This window comes from Dama dama, chromosome 23 (genome assembly GCF_033118175.1).
Source record: "Dama dama isolate Ldn47 chromosome 23, ASM3311817v1, whole genome shotgun sequence".
NCBI classification, from domain to species: Eukaryota; Metazoa; Chordata; class Mammalia; order Artiodactyla; family Cervidae; genus Dama; species Dama dama.
In genome coordinates, this window is record NC_083703.1 from 4,060,447 (window position 1) to 4,084,495 (window position 24,049).

At 42.8% G+C, this 24,049-nt stretch overlaps 1 protein-coding gene across 2 annotated transcripts in view; it reads left to right on the forward strand.

Annotated features, from left to right (window-relative positions):
* PLCB4 (phospholipase C beta 4) overlaps window positions 1-24,049 on the forward strand; it is a 454,299-nt gene that overhangs the window by 67,545 nt on the left and 362,705 nt on the right. For both annotated transcript variants that reach the window (XM_061125931.1, XM_061125930.1), the window contains exon 2: window positions 14,359-14,468. The gene's annotated coding sequence lies outside the window, so the exon portion shown is untranslated. The remainder of the gene's footprint in view (window positions 1-14,358; window positions 14,469-24,049) is intronic.

Genomic DNA, 24,049 nt, shown 5'->3' on the forward strand with positions numbered 1-24,049 from the left:
TGGGAAAGACTAGAGATCTCTTCAAGAAAATTAGAGATACCAAGGGAACATTTCATGCAAAGATGGGTACAATAAAGGACAAAAATGCTATGAACCTAACAGAAGCAGAAGATATTAAGAATAGGTGGCAGGAATACACAGGAAAGCTATACAAAAAAGATCTTCATGACCCAGATAATCACGATGGTGTGATCATTCACTTAGAGGCAGACATCCTGGAATGTGAAGTCAAGTGGGCCTTAGGAAGCATCACTAAGAACAAAGCTGGTGGAGGTGATGGAATTCCAGCTGAGCTATTTCAAATCCTAAAAGATGATGCTGTGAAAGTGCTGCACTCAATATGCCAGCAAATTTGGAAAACTCAGCAGTGGCCACAGGACTGGAAAAGGTCAGTTTTCATTCCAATCTCAAAGAAAGGCAATGCCTAAGTTGCTCAGACTCCTGCACAATTGCACTCATCCCACATGCTTTCAAGGTAATGCTCAAAATTCTCCAGGCTTCAATAATACATGAACCGTAAACTTTCACATGTTCAAGCTGGATTTAGAAAAGGCAGAGGAAGCAGAGATCAAATTGCCAACATCTGTCGGATCAACAAAAAAGCAAGAGTTCCAGAAAAACGTATATTTTTGCTTTACTGACCATGCCAAAGCCTTTGACTGTGTGGATCACAGCAAAGTGTGCAGAATTCTTCAAGAGATGGAAATACCAGAACACCTTACTTTCCTCCTGAGAAATCTGTATGTAGGTCAATAATCTACAGTAAGAACTGGACATGGAACAACAGACTGGTTCCAAATTGGGAAAGGAGTGCGTTAAGGCTGTATACTGTCACCCTGCTTATTTAACTTATATGCAGAGTACATCATGCAAAATGCTGGGCTGGATGAAGAACAAGGTGAAATCAAGATTGCCGGGAGAAATATCAGTAACCTCAGATATGCAGATGGTACCACCCTTATGGCAGAAAGCAAAGAAGAACTAAAGAGCCTCTTGATGAAAGTGAAAGAGGAGGGTGAAAAAGTTGGCTTAAAACTCAATATTCAAAAAACTGATATCATGGTTCCATCACTATCTGGCAAATAGATGGGGAAACAATGGAAACAGTGGCTGACTTTATTTTTGGGGGCTCCAAAATGACTGCAGATGGTGACTGCAGCCATGAAGTTAAAAGACTCTTGCTCCTGGAAAGAAAAGCTATGACAAACCTAGACAACATATTAAAAAGCAGAGACATTACTTTGCCAGCTAAGGTCCGTCTAGTCAAAGCTATGGTTTTTTCAGTGGTCATGTATGGATGTGAGAGTTGGACTATAAAGAAAGCTGAGCATCTGTGGTGTTGGAAAACAGTCTTGAGAGTCCCTTGGACTGTAAGGAGATCCAACCAGTCAGTCCTAAATGAGATCAGTCCTGGATGTTCATTGGAAGGACTGATGCTGAAGTTGAAACTCCAATACTTAGGCCACCTGATGCAAAGAACTGACTCATTGAAAAAGACCTTGATGCTGGGAAAGATTAAAGGCAGGAGGAGAAGGGGGTGACAGAGGATGAGATGGTTGGATGGCATCATCAACTCAATGGACATGAGTTTGGGTAAACTCTGGGTGTTGGTGATGGACAGGGAGGCCTGGCTTGCTGCAGTCCATGGGGTCGCAAAGAGTTGGACACGACTGAGCTACTGATTTGACTGATACTGGTAACTGATTGTTCTACTACCTGCAAAAGAACAATCAGTATAACTTATTGTTATATAATCCATATAGCATCTATTGTATATTTTTATAAAATTAAGATCATGTTTGTCATTTTATCCTGTTTACTCCTACCTTTTGTATTGAGATCACTTTGAGCATAATTTTGTATTAAACATTGCTGTAATGGTTGTATAGTTTTAAATCACAAAGAAATATAACATCTGAGGAATACTCTATTACTGGATATTTAGGTATTTTTGTTCCATTGCTTTAATGTCATTTCTGTTCCTCTTCAAGATATAGATATATACAGATTGTTATGTGGTAGTGTATTTCTTTAAAAAAAGCATGTGATCAGTTAGGTGAGTACTCTTGATTTAAATGTATAATATTTCAGGCATTAGAAGTAGGGAGATTAATTTTGAGCAATGTTATATCATAAAGCAATTTAAAAACCAGATGCATTGAAGGAAAGGCCCAGTTTTGCTTGCTTTAGTGTTGGCCCAGGTTTGGAGACTAAAGCATTTACAGACCATTAGCTCTAATACTTCACTCTTGAGACCACTTGTTGTAATGAACTGTCAATTATTGTGCATCTAAGTGTAGTTAAAGGGGTTGTTGGGCTTGCAGTTTAAAAGCCAGTGTTTATAAATGTGAAGGAATTGGATTATAAATGGGGTGGTTCAATGAGCCACTACTGCGTCATGCCCTGTCTGGATGCACTGGAAGATTTTGTGTTCATTTGAAAACAAGAAGCAGTGGAAATATAGTGCACTTGAGCCATATGATTTTTATGTTCCTTATGATATGTTTTGGGAAAAGTTTTTAATCGAGTTGTAAATCAGTATTTCTTTATTAAGCATGCAATAAATTGGTTTCAGCCAATAGTTTGGAGTGAGAAAGATGGAAGCTAGAAATATTGAAATGTACTTTTTCATCACAAGTGACTCAATAAGGCTAGCCTCTCATAGTGTATGTTCTGTGTTACCTATTTATAATTTGTTTCTTAACAATGTTTGCCTTTTTGCCATCTGTGCAATTTAAAAATAGTTAACTCTAGTTTTAAAAATTAGTATGGCATAACTAGACCGTTATGATTAGTTAAGATACCCTTTTTCATAGTTAAGATGCCCTTTGCTTTGAGTGTATAAATTCTAAATGACCATCCTGTTAAGAAACTCTTGAAAATCTTTTTTTTTTCTCTTTTGACATTTTGAGTGTTTAATTGCATGCTGTTCTGAAAGGTCAATATTTGTTATGTGAAACGTTTCCCTTGAATTTTGTTTCTTTCTTTTACCTTTTTAACACAAAAGTGGTACCTCCTTTCTGGAGTGAAACAATATAGGTGAGTGAAAACTAACAACTTTATTCAATCCCACTCTCTCTCTCCAGTCTCACAGTCTACCCTAGAGGTGATTGTCATTGGCAGTCTGGTGAGTTTTCTTCCAGAGTTTTCATCTTAAGTTTTCACAAAGGTAGGTAGGTAGGTAGATGATTATAAACAGATGATGTACAGCTTATACTATGTAAATTACCCGTTTCTTTCAAATAGTATACACGAAGCAATCTGAGAGGAGTCTACAATCTTGTTATGTGTTGCTGTCATATAGATCGGAACAGAGGTCAGTACCTTCTACTGAAAAAGGCCAGAAGGTGCTTTTGACTGTGGGCTCCACACTTTTATTGCAACTCTTCTGGGTTGGGATCCCCTGGAGGATGGAATGGCTACCCACTCCAGTATTCTGGCCTGGAGAATTCCATAGTCTGTATAGTTCATGGGGTCACAAAGAGTCAGACATGACGGAGCGACTTTCACTTTCACTTCAGTGTTGTAGCAGAAAAGAGTTGCAGACAGTACCTCAGTTGTATGTGTGTGACTGTGTCCTAGTAAAACTGTATGCATGAACGCCAGAAGCTGAATTTCACATTATTGTCATGTAAAAATATTATCCTTAAAATTTTTTTTTCCCAACCATTTAAAAGTGTAAAAACAATCATAGCTCTATAAAAGCAGATGGATGGTTGGCCAGATTGGTCCGTGGGCTATACTTTGCCAACCTTTGGTGTAGAGTGAAAAAAAAATTACAGAAGTTGACTTTTTTTCGTAGTTAAATATCATTGTGATATAAATGAAGGCAAATAAACCAGGAAAATGCTTCTTTTACATAATACTCATCTGACACTTTACAGATAGTGAATAAGAAAATAGTCAAGTGTGCTGTTAGCCCTTCTTCTCTCCCTTGCTGAGGTGGGACCTCAAGTGCTGGAGAGTTAAAGGGGTTTTTGGTGTTATGACCAGTTCACAAACTCCCTCAGCGGTTCCCCAGGGAGAAGTAGCCACAGAGTTAGTGTAAGCTTCTGCTCATGTGGCGACCTGTACTTGCATGCATCATCTTTTTACATGGACTTGTTTTGCAGTGTTAGTTGACAAAATATCGTCTTTGTAATTGACAATTTTTTATACACCCTACAGTGAATTCTTAAAAGTGTATTAGTTACAAAGTTTTGTATTACTTAAAAGAGTGTAAAATAGAAAGATTGAAGGTTGCCCAGGAAATATGTTACCTTTTAAACCTTTCCAAATAGAGACTTTCTAGTGTTAAGGCCGTCCCATTAATTTATATCAAGGGATGCTCTCTGAATGCCTCTGATACTCTTGATTTGATCCATTTACCAGGTGTGTCTCTTGATGGCAATTCTGCTTTCAGATCATTGAGAACATTGTGATCCACTTTTGCTGCCTTCTGGAGTAATTGCTAGGTTTAAAATTATAAAATAAAACAATAGGACACCTATTGTGATACCTGTGAAATTGTTATTTTCCACCTTAAGTGCAAAACACAATATGTAATTCATAAAACTAAAGAACTTCTTATCATGAAATAAGGAACAAATGTTTAAGGGTTATACGATCTGATTTTATATGCTTGGTACGTGCTTTAATGAAAGTGTGTGTGGTAAGAAGTAAAAATCAATTTATTGTGTTTTTTTAATTTTTAAACCACTTGTCCCATATTTCATTTAGTTCATCTGAAGTGGAGGGTAAAACTGTTTCAGTTTTTCTATTGTCTAATTTGGCAATTTGGGGAATGAAGGATATTCTTATTAAATAACAAGTGTCAAAATACACACACATACAATCATTGATACAGATGCCCGCAAGAATGCAAGAATGTATGAAAAGGGGTTGTGTCTCTTTTTTTGAAGAAATTCTTCGTATAAAAGTGAGAAAGTATTCATCGGTGTAAAGAAGAACATTGAAGTATGTGTATTTTTACTACCCAGCCATAACCACTGTTAATAATTTTGGGAATACTTTTCAGTGTCTCGTGTCTCTCTCTCTGTAAATATGCACAAGTACTTATATTTATTTCTTAGGTCTATTTGTTGCTTCTGTACCCTGTGCCCGACACAGGAGGTGGACGCAGAGGTGAAGAGAACGATCCCCTCCTCTCCTGAAGTTCACTTGGTTCTGGCTGGGGAGACAGGCTGTAACCCACAGGTCACCTTGTATCTGGTTATGCTGGGTACTTGAATAAGATTAAGGACAGGAAGAGGGATAGAGAAGGTCTAGGATATGTGTGTGTGAGGGTCAGAGTAAACATGGTCGAGGTCATACTGCCCATGCATTTCTGTAACTTGTGTTTTTAAACGTAAAGAAATGTAGCGTGAATATATACCGCGTCAGCAAACATGCTTGTGGACTTGCCTGGTGGCTGAGACAGTAAAGAGTGAGGGCAGCCAGTGGAGATGAGGAGATCTTGGTTCGACCCTCGGTAGAGAAGCTCCCCTGGAGAGGGGTATGGCTGCCCATTATGCTGGAGAATCCCATGGACAGAGGTGCCTGGAGGGCTGCAGTCCATGAGGTCGCAAAGAGTCAGACACGACTGAGCGACTGACACGTTCCCCTTCTCACTTCAAACATACTGTACAGAAGTATTATTCTGAATGGCATACTCTACTGATATGAATGAATGAGGTTTTGTAACTAGTTACCCAGTATTATAAAACAAGTTTTGCATTTAAAAAAAATTGCTTCTGTGAGCAAGGCTATAAGGAATATTATTTCCCAAAGATAGGCTTTTTTGTACACTCTTAGGACTCAGGATAAATTCCTAATAGCAGACTTAATGGGTCAAAGAGTAGTCTTTTGTTAGGAGTTTGGTTATGTTCCCAATGTAATTAAAAATATTATACTGCTCTTTCATAATTCAATTTGTTTTCCTTTCCTTTTCATTCTTTCCTCTTCATTTTCAAAGTTTCAAATCTAAGCAAAAATAAATAGTATTCCCCCAATTTAAAAAGCTTAGTATTGTAATAACATGCTGCTTTAATGGTGAATTTTTTGTTTCTGAAATCAGATTCTTATTTGAAGTGAGAGGCTTAGGGCACTTGTAGTTGCATCATTGCACCAGTCAACAAAGTGCTGCTTGCTGCTTACAAAGTTGGTGTATGAAACAAAGGAAAAAGACATTAAGCACAGCACACGGCAGCTTTGGAAATGCAGGAGGGTCAGTGCAAGTTTCAGCATGTCATTTCATTTGCTTTTTGTTACGGTCTGAAGAAAGTCTAAGAATATGGAACTGCATTACAGAAGAAGCATTCAGTCTTGAGAGAAAATTTTATTTTTTTCAATATGCCTTGGGACTAGAGTTCTTTCGTTTTTGTTTTTTGATCCCAGTGTAATAAAATAAACTTTGTTACCGCAGGTGAACATTTCTGAATGATGTCACTCTCCGCTGGCTTTCTCCAGGTGACCGTCTGCGTGACAGTCGTGCTGACTGTATCGTCACTCACCGGCAGGGCATCTGCTCTCTGCCGAATGCCGCGTTCCCTCATTGTAAGGCTGGCAGAGGGGCTCTTTTCGCTTCTCTCTCTCTCTCTTTTTGTATTAATTTTATTGGTGTATATTTTTGTTAGTTTCAGGTGTATAGCATAGTGATTAAGTTATATATATGTATATTCATTCTTTTTCAGATTCTTTTCCCATATAGGTTATTAAAGAATTATTGAGTAGAGTTCCATGAGCTATACAGTAGGTCCTTTTGGTTATCTATTTTATATATAGTAGTACGTGTGTGTATTAATCCCAAGCTCCTAACTGACCCCTCTCCCCTACATTTCCCCTATGGTAACCATAAATTTGTTTTCAAAATCTATGAGTTTGTTTCTGTTTTGTAAATAAGCTCATTTATATAGTTTAAAAAAAATCAGATTCTCCATATGAGTGATATCATGTAGTATCTGTCAGGGGGATTATTTTCCCCAAGACAAAGTAGAAACTGTAACACCAAGGTACTGGAAGGTTAGTAGCTTTAAATAACCCATTTCAGAGTTAGACTGAAATTGTAGACTGGCGTAGAAGGACTGTTGGAGCAGCGCTTCTCAAACTCTGTGCTTGAAGTCACCTGTATTTTAAGCCGAATGCTAAAATGCATTTTTTGATTCAGCAAGTGCAGGCTGGAGCCTGAGACTGCATTTCTAGCAAGCTCCCAGGGAATGCAGATGCTTCTGACCCATTCCTCACACCTCGAGTAGCAAGGTGTTTAACGACGTTGGCTCCGAGTGTGCTGTTAGCCTGCGGGGACAGTGAGGCCCAGCAGGCCCGCAGCCCAGCTCTGCTGGCGCACTGTGGCTGGGCGCTGTCCCGCCTCCTGACATGTTCCTCCTATGCTTCTTTTTCCATGCTGCCATCCCCAGAGTCAGCCCTGCAAAGAGATTATAGGTGACGCACATTGTCTTCTTCTTTTATCTTCCAAGTTTTCCTCGAGATCATGTGTGCCTGTGCTTAGCTGCCCAGTCGTGTCCGACTCTCTGTGACCCGTGGACTGTAGCCTGCCAGGCTCCTCTGTCCATGGGGTTCTCCAGGCAAGAATACTGGAGTGGGTTGCCATGCCCTCCTCCAGGGGATCTTCCCAACCCAGGGATCAAACCCAGGTCTCCCGCATCGCAGGTGGTTTCTTTATCATCTGAGCCTCCAGGGAAGCACATCAGGGATCATATATTAATTCTATAATTAGAAAAAATGTGAATAAATTCATTTTTTAACTAGACATCCCCTTCCCCAAATCTCTGTTGATGGTTGTCCTTAGGTAACTTTTGCTTCATCTGGTCTCTTTGAAGATCTTTGAGGGTAGGTCTTTGAGGGAATCTTTAGAGTAAACACTTTAGGTTTACCTTTAAAAAACATTTGTGGTAAAAGAGTCACCCTTTAACCATTTTAAATGTACGGTTAACCATTTTAAATGTACAGTTCAGTGGCATTAACTATATTCCCACTGTTGTGCGAACATCCCCATCATTTGCCTCCAGAACTTTTTGGTTTTGCAAAACTAAAACTGTACCCATTAAACTAGTTGCTAATGTCTCTTTCCTGTCAGTCACCTGGCCACTACCGTTCTGTTTTCTGCCTATGAAATGGACTACTCTAGGTGCCTCATATAAATGGAATCATATTATATTTGTTCTTTTGTGACTGGCTTATTTTACTTAGCATAATATTCTCAAGGTTCACCTATGTTGAAGCATTTGACAGGATTTCCCTCTTTTTTAAGCCTGAATATTATTCCATTTTATGTGTAGACTGTGTCTTATCTGTCTGTTCATCCATCGACGGACTCTTGGCTGGCTGTTGGGAATGTGTGCTGTGGATACAGATGAGCAGATACTCTTCGAGTCCTGCTTTAGCACTCACCTTTTTTTTTTTTTTTTAATTTTTTTTTATTAGTTGGAGGCTAATTACTTCACAACATTTCAGTGGGTTTTGTCATACATTGATATGAATCAGCCATAGATTTACACGTATTCCCCATCCTGATCCCCCCTCCCACCTCCCTCTCCACCCGATTCCTCTGGGTCTTCCCAGTGCACCAGGCCCAAGCACTTGTCTCATGCATCCCACCTGGGCTGGTGATCTGTTTCACCATAGATAGTATACATGCTGTTCTTTTGAAACATCCCACCCTCACCTTCTCCCACAGAGTTCAAAAGTCTGTTCTGTACATCTGTGTCTCTTTTTCTGTTTTAGCACTCACCTTTTTTTGTCCACTTTCCAGCTCCTGCATCTGTCTTCCCACCTGAGTGAGAGCTTTCTCTGGCCATGTGCTCTGCTCATGTATGGGCTGTAAACTCAGTGCCCGCTCCCCTCCCCACTGCATGTAGGGGTCTATCTGCACTGCCCTCACTCCCTTGCCTCTCGGGTGGAAAAACTGCAGAGGTGTGTCCACACCGTCTCCTAGCGTTCCTTGGTGGTGTTGGACCCCAGGTGCCCGCCTTGCTAACTTGTTGATGTTCCATCCTGCACTGGCCTCCTTCCTTGGCTCAGTTCCCCACTCTCCTACTCTTGCTTCCTGGGACTACTTCCCCAGGAAATTGTTATTGTTTAGTGGCTAAGTCATGTCCGACTTTATGTCCGACTTTTGTAGCCTGCCAGGCTCCTCTGTCTATGTAATTCTCCAGGCAAGAATACTGGACTGGGTTGCCATTTCCTTCTCCAGGGGATCGAGCCCACATCTCCCTCATTGCAGGCAGATTCTTGCTCACGGAGCCACCACAGAAGCCCCCCCAGTAAATAATTCTTGTCAAATCCTCGATGTAGGGTGTGCCTTAGAGGAAACCCAAATTAAAGGACACCGAGGAGACACCCTGTGTACACCTAATGCTGCTCCGTTGCTGGAGGCAACGCTGAGGTTCGGGGGTTTGAGGTGGATTCTGAGCTGTGTGCAGCCAGTTTCTCGCCCCATCTGGCCTGATGTTCAAGGAGAAAATTAAACCTGTTCACACCACACTTGAACCTTGTTGCTGTGACATGTTAAACATAAAATATACCTCCAAAGCTCTCTGTTAGCCTCCTGACAGTCTGAACAAGATACTCTGTTAATTACCATACATAGTGGTAGATCCCAAAGAAAGAAAAACAGTTCTACAGGCGAGTAGACTTCTTGTCGGTTGAGATAGTTGTTTTCTATATGTAGATGCTTGTTTCTTGCTTCTGCTCCCATGTTTAGCCTCTGGGGCTCTTGGTTGTATCTAGTTTATTGTTTCTGGCTCATTTGGACATTCTCTGTGTATTGTATTTTCAATATAAAATTATGTATTTAGCAACAAGCTTGGAAACAGATTAAGTTTCTGGTACCAGAATTGCTGCTCAAAATGACCAAGTGCAGCCAGAAGTGTGAGTCATTCCGAGCCCTGCTTCTTCTTCGTTGGGGATTCCAGTGTCTAGTGAGCTGTGAGCTTGCACTGATCCTTGGGCCTTATTAATGTTGTACCGCATTAGAGCACTTACAGGCCAACCTTATTTAGGCAGCTACCTCAAAACCCCAGAGAGCAAGTCCAAGACTTGGGATTGCAGAGGGAAACTGCATCTTTTTGAAGACTGCAGCTACCTAGACCCTACCTCAAATCGACAATTAATCGTGAAGCACCTGTGTGGCAGTCCAGTGGATTTGGTGGGAGGAAGACGCATGCATACGTCAGAACATCTGCTCGCTTCCTCCTTTCTTTGAACTTAAAAGATAAATTACTTGAATTGACGTGTTGTCTAGCCCATTTCTAGCACATAAATAACTTTCAAAGTAGAAAGTAGTTTCAGCTACAGAAAGTAGATGGTATTGTCACTGCAAGTATTTCCCCTTAAAGTCACTGAAAGAGTCTCACAGCAGATATTTTCTGTTTGGATTGTTTTCCCAGGAAGCCCATGAATGATGTTTGCACACGATGGCACAGTTCCCTAGGTCGGGAGCAAACTTATCTGATCTTACCTGTTGGAGATTTGACATCTTCTGTGATGACTTTACACAGTGACAGCTATTTGGAAAGAAATCTTTTACTTAGTGAGATAAATTCAGGTTGTGGTCATGTCAGCAAAAAATTAACATAAAGCCCGAGCAAAGCGAACTAGTTTCTCTGTGTTAACACAGAACATTATATTCATTATGCCCATCGAAATATAGGAGGACTAATTGAGACTGAGCAAATAAAGTCAAGCTCCTCTCTGAGGGTTTCCTGGCAAGGCAGCTCACCCACTCTAAGCCTCTTGTCTTTGCTTCACTGTGGGCCTCTGGGCCGGCACAGAGCAGCATCCTGTAAAATTACGTTAAATTAGAGAACACTCAGGCAGTGTTAATAGCATGTCTTGACATTTTTTCATGGCTCAAAGAGCAATAGCTGATTATCTACTATAAGCTGTGCACTGGAGATAGCTAGGAATGAGCAGTTCTTTCTGTCTATCTTAATCTTTCTATCCATCTGTTGACCAATCATTTGATGTATCAAGCAATCAACTAAATGATCTATGGATCTTCCTTCCTTTCTGCCCATCAGGCCTCCCCCCTATTCTGACCTCTCTTCTTCCAAATTAAGATCTAAACAGGGACTTCCTTGGTGATGCAGTGGTTAAGACTTCACCTTACAATGCAGGGGTTGTGGGTTCGATCCCTGGTGATTTTGGTCAAGGAACTAAGATCCCACATACCTCACTGCCACAAAACCAAAAAACATACAATAGAGGCAATATTGTAACAAATTTAATAAAAACTAAAAATGGTCCACATCCTCCCCCCCCCCGCCCACACACACAAAATCTAAACAAAGCTGGAATCAGACAGTCTCCCGGTAGTTGACCTCTGAATTCTAATCTTACCTTGGTGACCTGGAACTTCTGCATCTGTTGAATGAAGGGCTGAGTGCAGCTGGCAGTTTCTGGCATCCATAGCTCCCGGATCAGAGTGCCTCTGTTTCAGTCCTGGCTTTATCCCTTCCTGTCTTTGTGACCTTGGGCAGAGTATTTAATCTCACTGTGCCTCAGTTTCCTCATCTGTGAAATTAGGGTCATCATTTTACCTACCAGCTGTTTGGAAGCTCAGATGAGGTGATCTCTGTAAATTGCTTAGAACAGTGTGTGGTGCATATTATTCACCTGGTTATATCAGTATTCACCTGGTTATCTTTGGTACCCTGATCTCTATTATTTGTGGACCGTAGATGCTTCACCTGCCAGTTAGCTGTCCCAGTTTTCTCCCTCCATCCATCTTCACAAGGCTCATAGTCTGATATTGAGACAAGCGTGAGTACCTAGTGAAAACAGAAGATGAGATGTAACTGGGTATCAGAGGGTGAGAAGGGGTTTGCCTGGGAGAGAATGCAGGGGCCATCGTAGGCAGAAAGAACTGTGTTAGAACGCAGGAGAGAGCTCCGCACGCTTGGTGTGCAGCAGTCTGTTGTGGCTGGCGTCGAGGGTGCGTGTGGGATGATGGAGGTGATGAATGGAGATGTGGTCCTGCATCAGTATACAGACGGACACTCAGCCCCACCTGAGACACTGGCTCTTCAGCACAGTTACTCCCCACAGTGGGGGACGAGGCACCTGTGATTCCCCAAAAGTGGGCTCTGAGTCTCGGAGAGGCCGCAGGGGACTCATGGATGCACTGTGAAACCCTCACCATTTGCTCTTCAGGACGCGTGCTTCCCTGTTTCTTAATATTGGTGTTATTTAACCTCAGGACTCACTTATCCATTGGCCAAGCTTTGGGGGATAAGGTGCCCCAGTTTTTATGCTTCTGATTGAATAGCTAAGCAGCTCATCCTAGCGCAGAGAGCTCCACGGTGGGTATTGTGAGGCTTCAGGCCTGGGTTTGCTTCTAACCAACAGTGGGACCTTAAAAGCCACTTTCCTTCTCTAGGTCATGTTTCTTTATCTGTGAGATAAGAGAAGTGGTCTGGGGGTTCTTAGGCACCCCTTTGGCACTTTGGTGAAACCTCTAGGAACCCCTTCAAGTTTTTAAATGCCTCAAATAAAATACACAGAACTACAAAAGAAACTGTTTCATTGAAAGGAAGATATAAAAATAGTAAATAAATTTGTGGTATGATGATATATGTACATCTTATTAACGCATTAAGTGGCTTCATAGCTACTGTAAGTTCAAATTATTGATGAGCACAGTGACATTTTGCAATATCTGCAGTAAAAATACCTGGAATTTACATTGAAAACCAAGTCACAGGTGCTGTTAATACCAGTGTGGTTTGTGATTTATATTTGTGGTTAGAGGAAACGTCATACTTCAGTTAGAGGCTGGTGAAAATAATCATGTAATTATTTTTCCCATCCAAATTTATGGAACCCAGGATTGTACCTTTGGACTATGTATTGGTGATCCATGGAACTCAGGTTACCGATCCTTGGACTTCTAGGATGTTCTTTTGCCGATTCTCTGGCTATCAAATGATGTGATAATCTCCATAATACTCAATTTCCAAATAAGTGAAAAATGTTAAAATTTCCATTTAATTCATAAAGCTCCTATCATTTGTTATGAGAGGATCCGAGGTGCTTGGAGAGGTACGGGAGGAGCTTTTATCTGCGGTATTGACTGCACTGGGGTCTGGTTCAGCATTGCTCGCGGCAGTTGCCCAAGGCGCTCAGTAAGGGCAGCTGTGGAGGCGCAGGCCACAGCTGATCTCATCACTAGTGAGTCCTGAGCCGTCGCTACCCCTGGACGTACGGGGATAGGGTCCCGGGCGCCTCCGGTCACACTGCGACCCGCTGATCAGTATGTTAATATAACATTGCTAAAGAAAACATCTTACCTAATATGTGTTGTTGATTCAGTGACACTGAGCTCACGGCTCACAGCACTATAACTCATGCTTGAGTGAAGCTTGTCTAGCGCATCAGTGTTCTTAAGCTTAGGAACGCTAGACAGCACGTCAGCGCAATGCTCAGGGGCCGCTTTCGACAGAGAAGTCACCAGCGAAAAGCACAAAATTGTGAAACGAGGGCAGTGAATAGACTGTTTATGGTATGAGAGCCGGATCAAGAAGGCAGAGCAGAGCCTTGTTTGACCTTAACTGGAATCGTGTGCATTAGGGGCTCAGGCTTTTTGCCTCTCTGCACGTGTCCACCGAGAACCACTGAAGTGCTCCCTGTATTTTTTTGTTTGGTGGTTTTTTTGTTTTGGCCTCTCTGAGTAGTGTGCAGGGTCTTAACTCCTTGACCAGGCATCGCACCCCTGCCCCTGCAGTGGAAGTGTGGGGTCCTAACCACTGGACCTCCAAGGACTTCCCATACTGCCTGTATTATTTTTGCAGTTACACGTGAAATTTAGTGAGTAGGTGCTTTGCAGTCCTGGTGACTGACCGTTTACACCAGTATTTCTTTCTGGACCTGAGGTCTAGTTGTGAGGCTGCCTCTCTGTGGCTGATCTTGATTTAGTTATTTTACTACTCTGGATTTCTGTTTTCTTCCTTATAAAACAAAGATGTGGGACAGATCAGTCGCGGTAGATTTTTTTTACGTAGCAGAAGTAACTCATTCATGTAAAAGCTCGGGTCGTCCGCTTCCCGCCTCGCCCACAGCTCTGCTCTTCCACCAGTTTTATCAAGAACATACGGAGAACCATTAGGCTAGATTTTCCTGTTGGTTAGCTTTTCCCTTTTATTCATTTGACAAATTTTATTCATTTGACAAATATTTATTGAGCTTGACACAATTCTGGATGCCGTTCTTGTACCAAATTCACTAAAAAAAAATGATGAGAATTATTTGTAAATGGCCTGCAAATCACTTTTATTTGTAAGTCTTATTAAATAGGTTTTCATCTTCTGACCTCTCTTACTATCAAATGGTCCAAATAATCTTTCAAATTCACTGTTTTTTCAGAGTCACCAGATTCACTGAGGAGCACTTCAGGCTTCACTCACCCTGGTCTGGGAATCCTTCATCTCTGAGATTAGAACCAAAAACACCCTCCTTGGTGGTCACATCTGAAGGTAGGTCATTTGGAAAGCAGGGCCCCCACCCACAAGCTAAACCCATTTAAGGTGACACCCAGTATTTTCCTGGGCATCCCTCATTTTGGCGGTTGTGCTTAACTTCTCTACTAGGTCATCATGATGGGGATGCCTTTTCCCTCTGGCGAATTCACTTCCAAAACCTATGTGTTCAAGAGTAGCAAAATAATGTAGTTGTATGTATTAACAATCTTGAAGTCCCCTTCTGCTAGTTTTAAAGAACATTATAATTTTTACATATGGCAGTTGATGTGTGATTTTTCTTAGCCTTCTGTGCATGAAAACTAAAAGCACAATTTGCTAAGATTATAACTAGTTCTTCAAAGGAGATTTCATTCCTCTAAGAGGAAAGAAGGGCATTGTCAGTAGATTTGGATCATTTGCTTTTCACCTAGTGAATGTATTTTAATCATGAGATCTTCAGAGTCATCAGAAGAACAGTGTTAATACTTAATCTTTAGTGAAAGTATCTTTCATCATTGGCATTTCTGTCCTTTAGAGAAAAAAAATAGGATTTTTCTCTGAAATGCCTTTTTCATTATGAAATGAGGTTGAATTATTTCTATTTCCGTACTAAGAACTGGCTTAAGGAAGGCATGGAGATATGTGGTAGCTTCAGTTTTAATTTGATATGGATTATTTCAGGTTGACAATTGTAGGTTTTTAATAAATCTCTTGATGTTCAGATGGTCTTGGCTAAAGGACATGGTCTGCAAGGGAACCCTATTCCAGCCGATGTTGGTGGCTCTGGTGAGCTCTGCTTCTCATCATGCAGGCCCCGTACATTCCCCTCCTCACTGACTCTAGACTTGACCACGCAGTTCGCTTCGGTCAACAGGACATTAGCAGGGTGTAAGCAGTGGCTTGGTGAGCATTGGGATGTTAGGCTTTGTCCTCTTGGAATGTTCCTTGGTGCTGTAGAAAAGCTTGCACTGGATTCTTAAATGTTTGGCTATGTGGAGAGAAACCCTGAAGGATGAGGCCATTTTAAATGTTCCAGCCCCGATCCAACTTCTGACTAAACGTTGCCTGTGGAGTGACCTCACCTATACCAGGTTGAATAAAACTGCTCAGCTGAGCCCAGCCAATCCAGTGAATTGTAAGAAACAGTCAATTATTGTTGTCTTAAGTCACTAAGTTTTGCTGTGGTTAGTTACATTGCAGTCGATAATGGAAATTATGCCCTACTTTAAGAAATGTGTACAAGGGGATATTTTTCTGTGAATGTTCATAGAAGACATTGTTCATTTCATAATGCTATGATTCTGTAATGCCACTGGAAGTACAGAGAGCAAGGGTAGGCACGTGTGTGTGCGCGTGTGTGTATGTGTATCTGTGTGTGAACTAATGTTGTGGGATCCTTTCTTACACCATTGCAACTGGGTGTTATACATGCAGTATTTTTATTTTCACGAAGGATATACCTGAAGAAGATACCTTGAAAAGTATTCACTCTTTTATTCATTCAGGTTATGGAAGATACTGAGAAGCATAAAGGAAAGAGCCATCACCTAGAATCCCACCACCCAGAGGCTAACTTTGGGAAGTTTTCATTTTGTAACAATAGTTAACATAGTAAAAACCTTTCCTTGATTTTTCTTTGAAATTCTAGTATATGAATTATATCCATTGAGAGTGTAGATGTTCTAATATCCTTATACAAGTGGTTTTAAACACATGCTCAGATCTAAATTAGTATTTATAACTTGGCTTAAACTTATAATTGCTATAAAATAAGTTAATATCTAACTTTTTAGTAGGTGCCACTGGATGAAGTCTTCTTCCTTCCTCCTCCCTCTTGACCTTGAAACTCAGATGAAATATCATAGACAGCATGATTTCCTCCTTCATGTTGGAGGAAACTGGAAGGAAACTATCTTTGAGATAGTCTGCCCCCAAGGATACAAAATTAGAGCTTTCCTCTGGGTTTGCATCCTCCCTCTTCTGTTTCCAACACCCACAATATTCAGAGTTCTTCGTGCTTAAGAGAAAAACTAGGAAGACCCCTTCATGATCCAAACAGTCCTTCTAAGAGGCTTGTTCTTCTCTCAGGTGTTGCATTTCATTACAGATGGTGCACTTGTTATGAACATGCTAGGTAAGAAAGAGAAGCAAAAGAACATTTGAACACATTCTTCCCATCTTCTTCCCTCTGTGCCCTTCTCTGATCCCTTCCGCCCTCCTTCCAAGCTTTTTGTTTGCTTGTCATGTTTCCAAATATTAGTAAGATGAGGTCTTGTGCACCTGTCAGAAGTCTTGCCCATGGTTGGGATGATTTTTTACATTATTTTAAATATGAGAGCTAGAAACATTCATTCATGGCACTGCATGCCTAGCACTGCATTTTTTCCCTCTTAATAATCGGTTTATGGAAGTTTGAGATCTGGTGGCTTCTGCTATTGAGTAGGTAAGTAGGTAAGTAGGATGGAATAGAATCATTTTGAACTGCAAAATTTTAGATCATTATATTCTGTTTCATTTCAAGATGTTAAGGAAGGAAGAGGTTGTTGAAAGAGGTCTGTTGATATAGACAGTGCGACCCTACCATTCCTTTTTTTTTTTTTTTTTCCTGTTTAACAAAACTGAAGGTCAGGGCCATTCTTTAATTCATCACTTGATCCCTGTTTGTGGGATGCCCTAAGTTTGCCTCTCTCGGAGCTGCTGCTGGGTGTGGGGATTGAGGAAGTGAAATGATTTGCTCAGTGACACAGATGGAGTTTCGGCAGCACCAGAACTTCAAAACAGTCCTCCATTTCTTTGAGGTGTTACTTTATAACAAATTTCCAGTCTTGATTTTTTTTTTTTAAAATTGATATTTCCTGTAATGGAGTAAGATGATAGTCCATAGATGTTTATATAAGATTTATGAGTTTTAGAAGAATTGACTATATGTATGTTGTCAAAGTTAGAAAATTTGACTTATTATCTAATAGCCATTTGGTTGATAGGTTCAACTCTTAATTTCTCAAAGTTGTTATATATGTATAACTAAAATTCTTATATATGTATAACTGAATCACTTAGCTGTATGTCAGAAATTAACACAACATTGTAAATCAACTACACCTCAATAAAATAAATTATAAAATTAAGCTATTTTATTTATGGTGATACAAAAGTGCTTTTTGCTTTTTCTGAATTATCTATGTTTAAAAAAACAAACTAAAAGAGTAGAATTTTGTGTCAGTCCCCTGCTGAGTTGCATGACTTATTTTCCTTTTACTGCTGAAAGTTTTTAGCAGACTTCAAAGCTGGATAAGAAACTTAATTGTCTTCTTATTTGAGTTCATTGGACAGATGAAGAAATCACGGCCTGGGGAGGTTACTTGCTGACGTTCATAGAGCAAGTTCGGTGCCAAGAGACTTAGACGTTGCATTGTTTGACTTGAAGTACAGTACATTTTTCCTTGGGTGTGGAGTAATTGCTGGCAGGGCTGGTACCAGACGCGCGCGCGCGCACACACACACACGCGCAAGCGCTCGCGCACACACACACATGTGCACACTCTCACATGTTCTTCATGACGAATCCGTTTTCAGAGGCGTGGGCTGTGTGCACTGTGTTCTCCCAAAGCTCCTCTGAGGTGAGGATGGGGTGCACCCGCCCGTCGGGTGGTCCCGGCAGGCACCAGTTGGGGCACATGAGATGGGGAGGAGACGGGCGATAGTGGGCATGGGCAGGCGGGGCCCACCGGGGCAGCGGGGTCTCCTGCCGCGGAGCACTCTTTGGAAAGGGTGTAGCATAAGTTCCCAGTGGCCCCCTGCAGGGGTGACAGGCGGGGCGGTCTGTGTCTCTGTCTTTCCTGAAGGTCTTGGAGGAACGGGATGGAAGGCCCACGGGCAGAGCCTCCGGCCCTAGGGGCAGGCCTGGTCGCGTGGGAGCTGAGCGCGGGAGGAGGGGGAGCGGGGTGCCTGTGGAGGGGCCACGTCTGCAGGCCCCGGGGGGACTGGGCTGTGAGCGGAGGTCTACACGCAGCGCGGCCCTGACAGGGGCCGGGTCTCTGCTCTTCTCTCTTCTTCCATCTGTGCGCCCGGGGGCGTGGAGGCGGCGGACGCGGCTGGGCAGTAGGCGCCCCCGCGTCGCCGGCGGCACCGGGCAGCCTGCGTTCCCCCCGATGCCAGCACCCCTCCACGTGCTCCCGTCTGCAGACCGAGCGTTAGATGCCGTGTTGCTGGACATCCTTGCCCTCTGGTGTCCGGATGGACTCGGGAATGGGGAGGCTGTAGAGGAGAAGGGGGAGAACCGTGAAGTCAGTCTCTGTCCCCAGGTCTCTTCCTGCCATCAGGCGCGGGGTTTTCTCCGTCGCCCCCTTGGAAGCCCCAGGGTGCTGGGCCGCCCCTCCCGCAGCCGCAGCTCTTTTCTTGGGTCCCGGTGGCTCCGTCCGCCTGGCCCTCTGGCCTCCGCACTCCCTGATCGGTCCCCCAGCCCCACCACGCCTGGTAAATAATCCCTGATTCAGCGTCCTCAGAGTCTCATGAGTGTGTGCTGTCTGTGTCCTGCTGGCCTTGGCTGAGACACTGGTTTGAAGAGTTTGCTCTCCAGACAGAATTGAATGAGATGAAACAGCTAGAGATGGTCTGAAGATATAAGATAATGAAGTGTAAATTGTACTGAGCCCTAAGGACACTCAGCATGTGGGACAGGTTAACAAAAGAAGGGGTGCTTATGAAAGAAGACAGTTTTGGAGGGCTGCCTTAGGTTGTAATTGGTGAACTTTTTTTTTTTTTTTGGTCTACTCTGTGGGTAGCTCTGTTTCAGTTGTGACTTGAAAATTAGAAGTTCTGCCTTATTATAATCATGTATGCAGTTAATTATAATGTATTTGACCCTGTAACGTGGAATAATAGATAATTCATAGAAACAGAAGAGAGACGTGGATCCACCTATCTGGAAATTTCAGTGATTTCTCATGTATTTTAATTTTAGATAAGTAAGTCAATTCCTCCTCCCTCATCCCTCTAATGGGTTATAATCCAGTTTTTGGAAGATTTTTTAAAAAGCTGATGTGAAAGGCATTTCAAGCTGCTTAGAATAAAGTGCTGTAGCAACAGAAAGCACTGATTTTGTACTTATTTACAGAGGGCCCCCTGTGAGTCAGGCATTTAGCTAAGCACCATGGAGTCAGTAATGAATAGTATTTGATCACTGCTTTCAAGGAAATCACAACATAGTTGGGAAAATAGACTTCAAACAAATAATTATGATAAATATTTTAAGTATTATAAGTGTATACAGGGTATTATGTATATCTAAATGAGGGTGTAGTTAAGCTTGTGAATGTCAGATATTTCTTCATGGAACAAGTGACACTGAGTTGGGTCTTGAAGGATAATAGTTTCCCAGGGAGAGAAAGGGGGGATGGTTGAAAGAAGGTATGGAATTTCCTGGGAGGCTGGAGAATCAGTGAGGCATATGATTATTTGGCCAAAATGCTGGTGGCCTTTGAAGGAGTGCCTGCAATTGAGGCCAAGGGGTAGAATAGCAATCTGATCCCTGATGATTCTCAGTTAAAATAATACAGAAGGCACACACACTTTAAACATTAGGAATGAAGACAAAACAGAAATACTGTCTTTAAGAACCTTTGGACATTAAAATATTGCTAGACCTCATGGAGCACGTGTTCTAAATACTGAGTAATGCAGATTTCTAATTCATGAGCATCTCAAAGGAAGGGGAGCAACCCATTGGTACCGTCTATCAGTGTGTTACTTTGCCCAGATTTGTGTGCACTTACACCAGATTTATCACCATATAATTACTTTGTATCACTTCAGAATTATGTAAAGTAAGGAAATATGGTAGATTGTCTTTTCAGTTGCTAAGGGTTATGTTAGCATCCATATTTCATGATCACCTGTTTGGGAGAACATATCTGACACCCTTACTGTAAGAGACAGTTGAGCCTTCTTCCTTCTAATTATTCTAGTCCCTAAAACTTTAGGATCGGTAAGCTTGATGTCCTAAGGTAGGGACTTGGAGACAACTGTTTTATCAATATCAGACTTTCAGGCACAGTGAATTTCGAAGTGCTGCTTACTACATTGGGACACTGGTAAACAAGAATTCTTCTGCAGAGGCATGAACAAAATGGTGTAATACATTGGTATTAGAGCAAAAGCCTTTGTGAACAGAAAGCTTTTAATCTGCTCATAGTCAAGGTCATTTTATTGTCAGGAAATTGAAGTTCATGAATTATAGACACAGGAACAAAGCCTGATCAAGTATCACGGAACTAGAGGGGAGAAACCCAGAATTAAGCTTAAACTCCCCTGTTCTGCAGGGGCTGCGTCTCTGCTTTATTCTTTCCTTATCCTGTTTAGTTCCTTGTTCTATTTGTGCTTTAATTATCTTTTGCTTTGTAACAAATTACCTCAAAACTTACTGGCTTAAAACAACCACCACCATTTAATATCCCAAAGAAATCTGCAGGCTAACTGGGCTCAGCGGGGGTGGTTCTTCCGCTCCAAATGGTGTTGCTGGGGCTGTGGTTCTCTGCGGGTTCAGATGAGTCAGGGGCCCGGGCTGACCACTCCCACATGGCATGTGGTTGGTGCTGGCTGTGGACCCCTGAGTGCTCTTTCATATAGGTCTTGTCCCTGTGGCTTGGACTTCTCTTAGCCTGGGGGCTTGATTACAAGAATGGGCATTACAAGTATGCAAAAGCAAAAGTTACCAGGCACTTGAAGGCCAGGGCTCAGAAATCCTGGATGACCATCCCTACTGCATTTTGTTGGTCAAAGGGCCAGCTGCCTGGAGAGGGAAATAGACTTGGGAAGAGTGACGAACAATTTACAAACACTTTTTTTTTCTTTTTGTACGTGACTCAATATGACCAATATGTCCCTCAGGTCCCAGTCTTCACGCAAACAGTTTAGTTCAGTGTTTATCACCAATTAGATGGAGCCTCTGTATCTGCCTTGTGTCTTCCCTTGTGGCTTTTGGGTCTTCCCTTGTGGCTCAGCTGGTAAAGAATCTGCCTGCAGTGCAGGAGACCTGGGTTCGATCCCTGGGTTGGGAAAGATCCCCTGGAGAAGGGAAAGGCTACCCACTGCAGTATTCTGGCCTGGAGAAATCCATGGACTGTATAGTTCATGGGGTTGCAGAGAGTCGGACACGACTGGGCGACCTTCACTCACTGCAGTTCACTTCTGTGTCTGCAGCCTCTGTGTCAGCATCAAATGCTCCCAAGTTCAGATGCTTCGAAGAGACACTCGTTGGCTGCTGGCTGTCCACTCACCGGTGGATTGAGACGCCCAAGTTTTGTGTTGCTGAGGGTTCTGCTTGAGGGACCAGGATGGGGGGATTACGTCATGAGAAGTGTGGGAGGAGCAGGCAGTGACAGCTGAGAGCATCGGTGGGATCTGAAGGAGCTCGCAGATCCTGCCCATTCTGCTGAGGCGAGAGAGTTCTTCCCTTTCCACGTCCCACAAAAGCTCTGCTTGGTCTGCCTTCTGATCTCGAGTCATGCTCTCCTTTTTTTGTTACTCCCGTGTACCGCTCTCCCTCCTAACCCTGTGTCCTTCGTGTCCACGGACAGGACGCCTCTCCTCTCTCCCCACCTGTCATCTAGCTTCTGACTCACCTTCGGACCTCAGCCAAGTGTCACTTCCACAGGGGAGCGTGGAATCTTTTGGACTGCATCTCATCCCTGTTCCATCTGTGTTTCCTTCATCACACTGATCAGAGTTTGTCATCTGGGGCCTGTGGGGCTGCTTGATCACCATCTGCCTCGCACTGTGGGCTTTAGAGGAAAGGCCCATGTGGCTGTGGGACTCCGATGTGGTGCCGTCCGTTATTTGTGGTTTGAGTGATTTGAAAGTTAGAAGCAGTTGCCTTGACAAGGTAAGGAGTAAATGGAGAGGATCTTTGTCTTGATGAGAGAAGTTAAGAGCGACCTGGTCTGGGTACTTCAGGGACGTCCTTTCTCAGGAAGCCCCCGCCTCACCGAGGTGTTTAGGAGTCACTGAAGTCCTGTCATTAAGAACATAGTGGTGGACTTCCCTGGTGGTCCAGTGGTTAAGAATGTGCCTGCCAATGCAGGGGAAACGGGTTCAATCCCTGGTCTGGGAAGATTTCACACGCGGGGCAACTAAGCCTGGGTGCCAAACTCCTGGGCCTCGTGTGCCTAGAGCCCATGCTCACAACAGAGGCCCGTGCACTGCAGTGAAGAGCAGCGGCTGCTGTCTGCAACCAGAAAGCCTGTGCCCAGCGAAGACCCAGCACCACCAGGAAGAGAGGAACAACAAAAACAGAAAAGAAGATACTGGTAGAGGCTGTGTTTCTGAAATGTAGCAGGAATTCCTGCCTAAAAATAGACAACAAGTGCCTAATTAAAAGCCAACTTCTTTTTTCTTTTTTGCTTCCAGCCCCCTCTGGCCCCAGTTCCATACACAGAGATCTCAGGGCAAACTTTGTGCCTGTGGGGCCGGGACAGCTCATACCATTCCTGCTGACTCTCCCACGAGGCCAGCATCTTGTTTGACTGAAAGTCAAAGATCAGTTAGATTACAGTTTGGGATGAGATGTGCCCGTGGGCATAATCTTGAGATAACCACAGCTGTGACTTTTTGTCCAGTTCTGTCGCACCATCTAAAAACAAAGTGAATGTGGAAGAATCACAATGGCAGAAGAGAAATAGAAAGAATAAGGAATAACTGAGATTCTGTTTTACTCAAAGATTCTGTATACTATGAATTCTAGGGTCTTTCAGTTCCACACTTTCAGAGATTAAGATGGAGGGTAATATTGTTTCAGTTAATTTATTTCACTGAAATAACTTAATTCAGTAAGTACATATTGAATATTTGTATCTTAGTGGAGGGTGTAAAAACAAATAGAAGTTGGTCCATGACCTTGAGGTTTACACCTACCATGGAAATACGGTACGTGTCTGTGCCATGCGATCCTAATAATGAAGGGATCAATAAAGAGGGCTGAATAGGACCTGATTAGGGGCTGGGGTAGTTGTGAATGTCTTTAATAGGTGAGCATGGCAAGCTGGTCTCCATGGTTGAGTAGATTTAGGGCAGTTTGCACAGAAGGGAGGGCACTATAGTCTGGGAAAGTTACATGTGAAAGTAAAGAGGAAGAGAAGGAGCAGGAAGGCCCTTTCACTCTGCCAGGGCAGTGAGCGCCTGGGGGTAGCGACGAGAAGGTAGAGAACACAGGAGGGACCAGCCTTTGGGTGGGACCCTTGAAGGCCAGGTTGAGTGAGTGCTGGTCGCTCAGTTGTGTCCGACCCTTGGCAATCCCATGGATTATAGCCTGCGAGGCTCCTCTGTGCATGGGACTCTCCAGGTCAGATACTGGAGTGGGTTGCCATTTCCTTCTCCAGGGGATCTTCCCGACCCAGTGATTGAAACCGGGTCTCCTGCATTGCCGGCAGACTCTTTACCATCTGAGCCACCAGGGAATCCTAGGAGGCCAAGTGACAGATGCTGAATGCTTGTGAGCAGGGGAAGTCACATCAAAAAATCTGTGCGTTCAGAACATTATTTTGATGATAGTTGTCAAGGGGTTTTGATGAGGGAGAATCTGAAGCCAGCGAGACTGCCTG